We start from the raw sequence: 8,715 nt of genomic DNA, 5'->3' as shown, positions 1-8,715 counted from the left end.
TTCTTCTCAAGCCGTTCCTGTCCTTTTTCCTATTGAAGACTGTCAAGAGCTTCCTCTTGTGCTCTCACTCGTCTCCTCCTCGTTCCTTTTCTTCAAAGGTTTTCATATCCTCTGAACCAGGGGTTCTCCACCTTCTCCACGAGGAGCATCCATGACACTTTGGTGCTTGTTTGGTCATTTGAATGGTTTTAGGGTCACAGACAAATGAATTCCATCGAATTTCACAGTGCAGACGGTCGCCATCTTGAAAAATGGTGGCCATCTTGAAAATATGCATGGCTGGCGTGCTTTTCTGAAAAAGTGCACGATAAAGAACATTCATGCTAGATTTCACAATTTGAACGTCTAATGATATTTGCTCTTACCTGCGCCGCTACAAGGAAACATGGGGTTTCTGGTTGCGTCTCCCTTAAAGCTCCTTCGTGCTCTGTGTGTCCACAAAACTAATGTGTGAGCTTCCAATGATCTCCTGAGTCTAAATCAACTTGGAGAAATGTGCATCCTGGCTTTTCACGGGGTGTGTAACGGTCTGTAGACCGTCCTCGTTCACAATGAGCCCATTGCAGCGTCGCTAACCTTCATGTGGGTGTTATCACGACGCTCCACGGCTCAGTGCTTCAGAGTCGTCCGGGCTGCCTGTCAACACAAACCTCACTGTTCCTAAAGCAACTCGGCCGGCTCTGCTGGTACGTTACCGACCGCTTCGTGCACACAGCGTCCAAACAGCCTCTCTTTCTCCTCTACAGTCCAAACGCCTTCGCACCCTCCTGTATACTCCTTTAAATACTTCTAATTAATTCTAAACACTCTCTAGACCTCCGACTCTTTCTGACGTGAGAAATCTAACACATTGTAGAACTCTCATAAATTCTACTTTTCACACAAATTTGAGAACGGTTCAAAAACTCCCGGGATATCAGCGAAGTGCCACAAATTAAAAACTAAACTGGGACTAAACTGTTACTTTAACCAATTTCAGGCTGCTCTGGTGAGGACGGGCAACCGGGTTAGACACATGTCCAATATAACGGATTAATCAATGTCCAGTGTGTCTTTTCGTCTCTGGTTATGACCAATCCATTTATTGATCTTCAGGTTCCACAGTCGATGCCTGTCATGGTCTATTCAGCCCAATACTGAATTCCAATATACTATAATAAACTCCTGAGATCCTCTGACACGCTGACACGGTCCAGAAACTGTTTGCTCTCCATGTCCTGATCACCTGGCAACCATCACCTGGAGCCACACTTCCTCCTCACGTTGCCCAAGCGCCCCCTAGTGGGTGAACATATTACCTGCACATAAACCCAGTTTACAGCTGGACACAGAAATCACGAAGGAACAAACAATTGAATATATATATCAAACAGAAAATAGCTCCTACATGTCATGGCCCCGCCTCTTGACCTTTAGCCCCGCCTCCCTCTCTGTGTCGTCACTGAACACCAACATGGCGGACGATCTGCAGAAGCCGCTGCTGCATCGCTTTCATAAGACGATATGCTAGATTAGTCAAATACGAGGAAGAGCAGCAATAGTCTCTGTCTTCTTCACTGTTTTTGTAGTATTTCTGTGGCTGAGTTACAGCGCCACCTAAAGGCCTGGCATATTTACGCCTGTGTTTTGAGCCGTGTTCATAGTGATGGAAGTTTTTTTTAAGAGTGATGGGGAAGATTGTTTTGGCTGGTGTGGGAGGGGCTTCTGGGTCACAGGTGTGGGTAGAACACACAAAAACAAAAAGAACCAAACTAAAAACAGAAAGGCCCCAGAGCTCAGTCTGGAATTGAACCAGAGACGTTATGGCGATAACCACAATGCTGCCCTGCTTTGGATGTGAAAACAAAGAGTTCTTCGATAAAGTGCAGAGAAGTGAAGTTCATTTTAATTACCCGTGCCGGTTATAAAAGGTTTTATAGACATTTTATGTTGACAAATCTACATCTGACCCTGCTTCTCTGCACCCATCTCTTCATTCGCTCACTTCTTCATTGTTGCGACAACATTTGCACAGACAAAACCAACAACCACAACGGCAACATCAACTCTGCACAGCCAGTGGGTCCGAGAGTTATTACTGAACGATCTGCAAGAGAAAGAATAAAGAAAACATGTCAGCCTGTGTTTCTGTGCAGTTAGACGAAAAGAAATGAGGGGTGGGGGGCAGAGGTGGCGTATACACACACACACACACACACACACACACACACACACACACACACACACACACACACACACACACACACACACACACACACACACACACACACACACACACACACACACACACACACACACACACACACACACACACACACACATATTAATATCAGTACTCCTACTCCTCAATCCCTCAATCCACCTGCATCCACTCAGCTTCTTGCCAAGCACATCCATCAGCTGTTGAACAGGGATTTTCATTTAGATATTTGGAAACATTTGGATATGGGCCTAATCTCATCTCATGGATTAAGGTCTTTGTCACTTCCCCCAAAGCTTCAGTCGTTGCAAGTCATAAGCATTCGCAAACTCAGTTGTCAAGGGGACCTGTCAGGGTATGCAGCCAGTCCACTGTTGTTCACGAGCGCCGATCCACTACACAGAAATCCTCACCATCTATATGTGGAATTCATCACTATATGCTGACGACTTAGTCCTAAATGTTTTTAACCTGGGTTTAAGTGTAACCCTTGTTATCTGGGCTTTGGACAGAATCAGCAAACTCTCAGGGCATAAACTAAACTTTCGTAAAAGTTTAAATACTGTCAAATCAATGACTAGAAATCGAGGATAATGTGCTGCCATTCCAAATGTCGAGTAGCGGCTTCAAATATTATTAATATATCCTAATAGAAAATAAATGTAGCTAAGTCAATTCAGGGTCATTAAAAGGAATTAATGTGTGTGTGTGTGTGTGTGTGTGTGTGTGTGTGTGTGTGTGTGTGTGTGTGTGTGTGTGTGTGTGTGTGTGTGTGTGTGTGTGTTCATATTCATGTCTTTGCCCACTGTGTGCGGGTGTAGTCTAAATAGAGCAGTGTTTGTGATGAACTGAGAGAGAATGGCTTTATTGTTGAGGAACCAAAACAGAATGACCTTGGTCTGAGCTGCCGGGGACCCGTGATGACACACTGTGTGTCTTTTACATCAACGTGTGTGTTTGTGTGTGTGTGTGTGTGTGTGGTAACATTTCTTCACATGTTTGAGTCGTGGTTCAAAGACTGGGCGGCTCTCTGTTCCGGGGGTCGTTCATGTTAAACGCCACCCTGCCGTTGGTCTGAAGTGTGGCGGGGTGTGTTTGTTTGTGTGTTCAGGCCATCCTGAAATAACAGGGGCAGCACACAGGGGAGGAGACGGCACACTTTTGGATAACCAGAGGGAGCCAGTGGTCTCAATTTGCTTTCGTCGTGATTCAGCGATCAAGTCGTCTCGACAGTCGAAGTCTACTAATCTCCACTCAAGCAAACTGGGGAAGCCAGTTTAGCAAAGAGAGAACGGCGTCACGTTCTACTGGATTTCTACTGGTTTGTTCAAGTTGATGTGATCGCAGCTGCCGCTGCGGCTCCTCAGATATCAGACACAGTCCGATAGCGGTCTACAGCTTACGACAGAAACCTCGGGGGTCCTGAAACCATAGAACAAAGCCTGACTGGTCAGATTTGACCAACGATTCTCTGCTGCTTGTCGGAGCCCTCAGCCGAGCCTCTCAAAATGCTAAGCAATGCCTAGTGAGCGCCAACTCTCTGCTGGGCCAGAGCGAATATTATAATTACCTGTCCTCTCAAATGTATTCGTCGTTTAAGGCGACGAGACAAAGGTGACAAGCTACTCTGGCCTGCACGCCGTCAGCTCCTCCATTGTTGTCGTGTGGCCATCAGGATGGCGGGCTACGTGTGCAGTGGCGTGACGTACTGACGTCTTACGGTGACGCAATGACGTGGCTCTCACTGCGTCTGGAAATGGAAAGATTTGAACCATCTAATCTGAACCGGCTCCTGGTTCTTCTCCGTGGTGACGAGGTTTCTGAGACGGCCAGACAGACAAATCATCACATCAATGGCATGCAGAGACACGCTGAGGCCTCGGGCTGGGGGTGTCTGCTGCTGGGGAGGGGGCACGCACACACACACACACACACACACACACACACAAACTTCAAACCATTTGAAAGCTGTCAGTTTGCAGGAAAAAGAGCCGAGCTGAGGCCGACAGTCCTGCTGCGTAGAATCACTATTAGAAGTGTGTGTGTGTGTGTGTGTGTGTGTGTGTGTGTGTGTGTGTGTGTGTGTGTGTGTGTGTGTGTGCTTTGTTTGCCCCCATTTCCCATGCATTATACAGTGAATTGTAGCTGTTGTCATGGTGACTGGCTCCACTTTGTAGCGTCTAAATAATTGAAGGGAATCTCTTTGGCTCTGATGTGATTGAAGTTAGTCTAGTTTTATAGTTGATTCCAGATTAAGTTGAGTCTAGTTTTATAGTTGATTCCAGATTAAGTTTAGTCTAGTTTTAAAGCTGATTGTATACTAACTTTAGTGTAACTTTACACTGAGTTTACACTAAATTTAGTCTAGTTTCATGCTGATTTTATTTTAAGTTTAGTCTAATTTATTGCAAATGAAAACAACAAACAAAAGTTGATGTTGTATTATAGCTCTTCAAATTATTTTAAGAAATGATAATAATAATTTATTATTTCAAGAAATAGATGACTCAGAGTCAGACAAGGTGAAGTACGGTAAATGATCTAGAGTTTTATACATGCGCAACCTACAATTATATAATTCATTCTTATAGTCATTTCTCCTACATTAGATCACGAATATCAAATAAATATAGGAATTTATGTGTTTATTTTCATTTGCACTGGAACATTTAAATGATTTGTTTTACTCTCTGACACAACTGGACAAGTAATAAAAAAGTTTTTGTAAAGATAAAAAAATACACAGATATAAGAGATAAACTGTGAATAAAAAGAAGTGTGTGTCAAGACTAAGTATAAAAACTTAGTTCGAGAAGAGAAGGTGCCTCAGGTGAGTGGAGAAGAGGTTGATGGTTCAGTTTGTTTAGATAAACACCAGCAGAGCAGCTGCTTCATGGGCTGGATTGGAACCTGCAAATGTACCGAGGTTCTGCCGAGCGATTGAGAGGAACAGTCACGTGGTTCAAAAGGGTCAGTTTTACCAAGTTCATCTGGGAATAAAACAAAAAACCAACATAACCGTGTAGAGGAATTCCTCGGCTCTGCCGACACAGTCACACTGGGAAGTCACAAAGTGAGCAGCAAGTATGTGAGCAGAACACCAGATAAAGACTTTATCCTTGTAAAACGTGCCTTTTCACATTCCTGAGAGGTCCGTGTGACCGAACGAGCTGCAGGGCGACGGGCTGCAGGGCGACGCGCTGCAGGGCGACGCGCTGCAGGGCGACGCGCTGCAGGGCGACGGGCGACGAGCTGCAGGGCGACGGGCGACGAGCTGCAGGGCGACGCGCTGCAGGGCGACGGGCGACGAGCTGCAGGGCGACGCGCTGCAAGGCGACGCGCTGCAGGGCGACGCGCTGCAGGGCGACGCGCTGCAGGGCGACGCGCTGCAGGGCGACGCGCTGCAGGGCGACAGCCCCGAGCTGCAGGGCGACGGGCGACGAGCTGCAGGGCGACGGGCTGCAGGGCAACGCGCTGCAGGGCGACGGGCTGCAGGGCGACGGGCTGCAGGGCGACGCGCTGCAGGGCGACGGGCGACGAGCTGCAGGGCGACGAGCTGCAGGGCGACGAGCTGCAGGGCGACAGCCCCGAGCTGCAGGGCGACGGGCGACGAGCTGCAGGGCGACTCGCTGCAGGGCGACGGGCTGCAGGGCGACAGCCCCGAGCTGCAGGGCGACGGGCGACGAGCTGCAGGGCGACAGCGGTTGCTGCAGTGAAACTGCCTTCAGTCGAAGCCCCTCAGTCACCAAGTCAGGGGGGAAATTATCTGTCTGCTGGCAGCCTGCCAGCCCTGTCATCAACACACACACACACACACACACACACACACACACACACACACACACACACACACACACACACACACACACACACACACACACACACACACACACACACACACAGACAGATCATTCCATTGAGAGCAAATGCAGGATAACTTGCAGTCGGCGTCCACACACATTTGATCTTACTGCTGTTTGTTGGAAATACATCTAAGGTGAGTGTGTGTGTGTGTGTGTGTGTGTGTGCGTGTGCGTGTGCGTGTGCGTGTGCGTGTGCGTGTGCGTGTGCGTGTGCGTGTGTGTGTGTGTGTGTGTGTCGGGGGATTTCCTCCCTTGCAGGAACGAAAAATGCAAAGACAGAAGCAGAGACGCTGCAATTACCAACAATCCTAACCAGCTCGGTTTGCAGCGTTTTGCTTTGAGGCTTCGGCTCCCGGCTGCTGCTGCAGGATCATCTGGGGTAAAAGATCAAATGTCAACCTGATGTTTATTTGCAATTATGTGCAGCGAAGAAAAGTAATAGTTCCCGAATATTATATTCATTTGCCTTGATGAATTGCAGGCCTCGGACCTATTTAAAGAAGAATATTATTAACACAGCAAACAGTGGAGCACTCATGGGTTCTCCTCACTGGTTCTTCAACCTGACTTCTACAGTCAGCGGAGATCAGCAGGACTTCACCCGACATCACTGGAATAAAGTGTTATTGACCTTTGAGATAATCATAATCAAAGCAAGGTCTGGGTACTTCAAGGAATCGAAAATATATAACAGTTATTTTACACTTTTGGTTTACGGCACACTTTTATTTTTGTTCATTCGTTGTTTTGAAGCCTTCAGTGAGAATCTACAACGTAAATAAAGAAAAAGCATTGAATCAGAAGGTGTGTGCAAAGATCTGGGCTGGTGGTATGTTTTCAACAACTTCGTATCCAAGCCGCTACGCCCTAATCTTTAAATTAAACATTATTATGAGGACTTTAAGGCCCTCGGCTGGTCTCACTTCATGGTCATCATGGTGCTCATTTTATAATCTTCAATGACGGAATGGTTTATTTTACACGAATTAAAATACACAAACAAACAAATGAATCTATATGGATTCTCTTTAGTTCCCATATTAGTGACAACCGCTCTTCCTTTGTTAACACATCCAGTACAACAGTACAAGTACCCAGTAGGAAGAATGTTCCCCTTCCATTCACGACACGTCTCCACCAACGTTCTCACTGACTGACATAACCACAACAGTGAACATGAACCTTGAGCAGAAACACTCTGGTAAGACCAGAGTAGGAATCCAGAACATGACATAGAATCTCCTGGATCTGTTCCATCCTGCAGCTGATCGCAGTTGATGCAGGAGCAGAATATTTTGAGGTGAACGGGGATTATCTGGACTTGTTTCTGCGGGGCGTCATTTAATCCCGCAGCCTTCACACCGGCTGGTTTCTGTTACCAGCAGACAGACTGAATCAGGATGATCTTGTTTGTGATGGTGAGAGACTTAAAAAAACCAACAACAAACAAGCATGACCTGGAGCTAATTCCAGGTATACTGTAAACACGGGGGGGGGGGGGGGGGGGGGGGTTTCTCTGTTACTCTCAAACCAGGGAACATCAGGTGACCAGGAAGAAACCGGGAACACCAGGTGACCAGGAAGAACCAGGGAACATCAGGTGACCAGGAAGAACCAGGGAACATCAGATGACCAGGAAGAAACAGGGAACGTCAGGTGACCAAGAAGAACCAGGGAACATCAGGTGACCAGGAAGAACCAGGGAACATCAGGTGACCAGGAAGAAACAGGGAACATCAGGTGACCAGGAAGAACCAGGGAACATCAGGTGACCAGGAAGAAACAGGGAACATCAGGTGACCAGGAAGAACCAGGGAACATCAGGTGACCAGGAAGAACCAGGGAAATAACTGGAGGAGGACGGAGCGAAGCTGCGGTTACATTTAGGAAACTAAACTCTTGGTCAAGCGAGTGGCTGCATAAAACTAACAGACACTCAGTATTTCACTAAACTCACTATGGTGGGCAGCCACTGGGCCTAATGAGGTTCTAAAAGTTACAAGCCTGTTTTAACAACCATTTTCATTAACCATGGAGTCATCCCTAATTATGACGGCAGTTAAAGGAGTCGTCAGCTGGTTCTCACTCATCCAGTCTCTCTTAAATTGTCTTTAAATCTATTCTTAACATTTATTTGGAAAAACAAAATCAAACATGGAACTCGTTCTGTTTTCACAAGACAACTTCCTCTCAGAGAGAACATGAGAGGTTCTGAGTGGTACGGACGTTTGGCTCATGATTGGCCTAATAAATGTTAATCATCCAGGGAACCCAAAGAACCAAATACCAGAGAACCCGAGGAACCAAAGACCAGAGAACCAGAGGGACCAAAGACCAGAGAACCCGAGAAACCAAAGACCAGAGAACCAGAGAAACCAAAGACCTGACAACCTGAGGAACCAAAGACCAGAGAACCAGAGGGACCAAAGACCTGAGAACCCGAGAAACCAACGACCAGAGAACCCGAGAAACCAACGACCAGTGAACCAGAGGAACCAAAGACCTGACAACCTGAGGAACCAAAGACCAGAGAACCCAAGAAACCAAAGACCAGAGAACCCGAGAAACCAACGACCAGTGAACCAGAGGAACCAAAGACCTGACAACCCGAGGAACCAAAGACCAGAGAGCCCGAGAAACCAAAGACCAGAG

The sequence above is a fragment of the Lipophrys pholis genome, assembly GCF_963383615.2.
Source record: "Lipophrys pholis genome assembly, chromosome: 10".
NCBI classification, from domain to species: Eukaryota; Metazoa; Chordata; class Actinopteri; order Blenniiformes; family Blenniidae; genus Lipophrys; species Lipophrys pholis.
The sequence above is the reverse complement of the archived record's forward strand: the minus strand, read 5'-3'. Positions refer to the sequence as shown.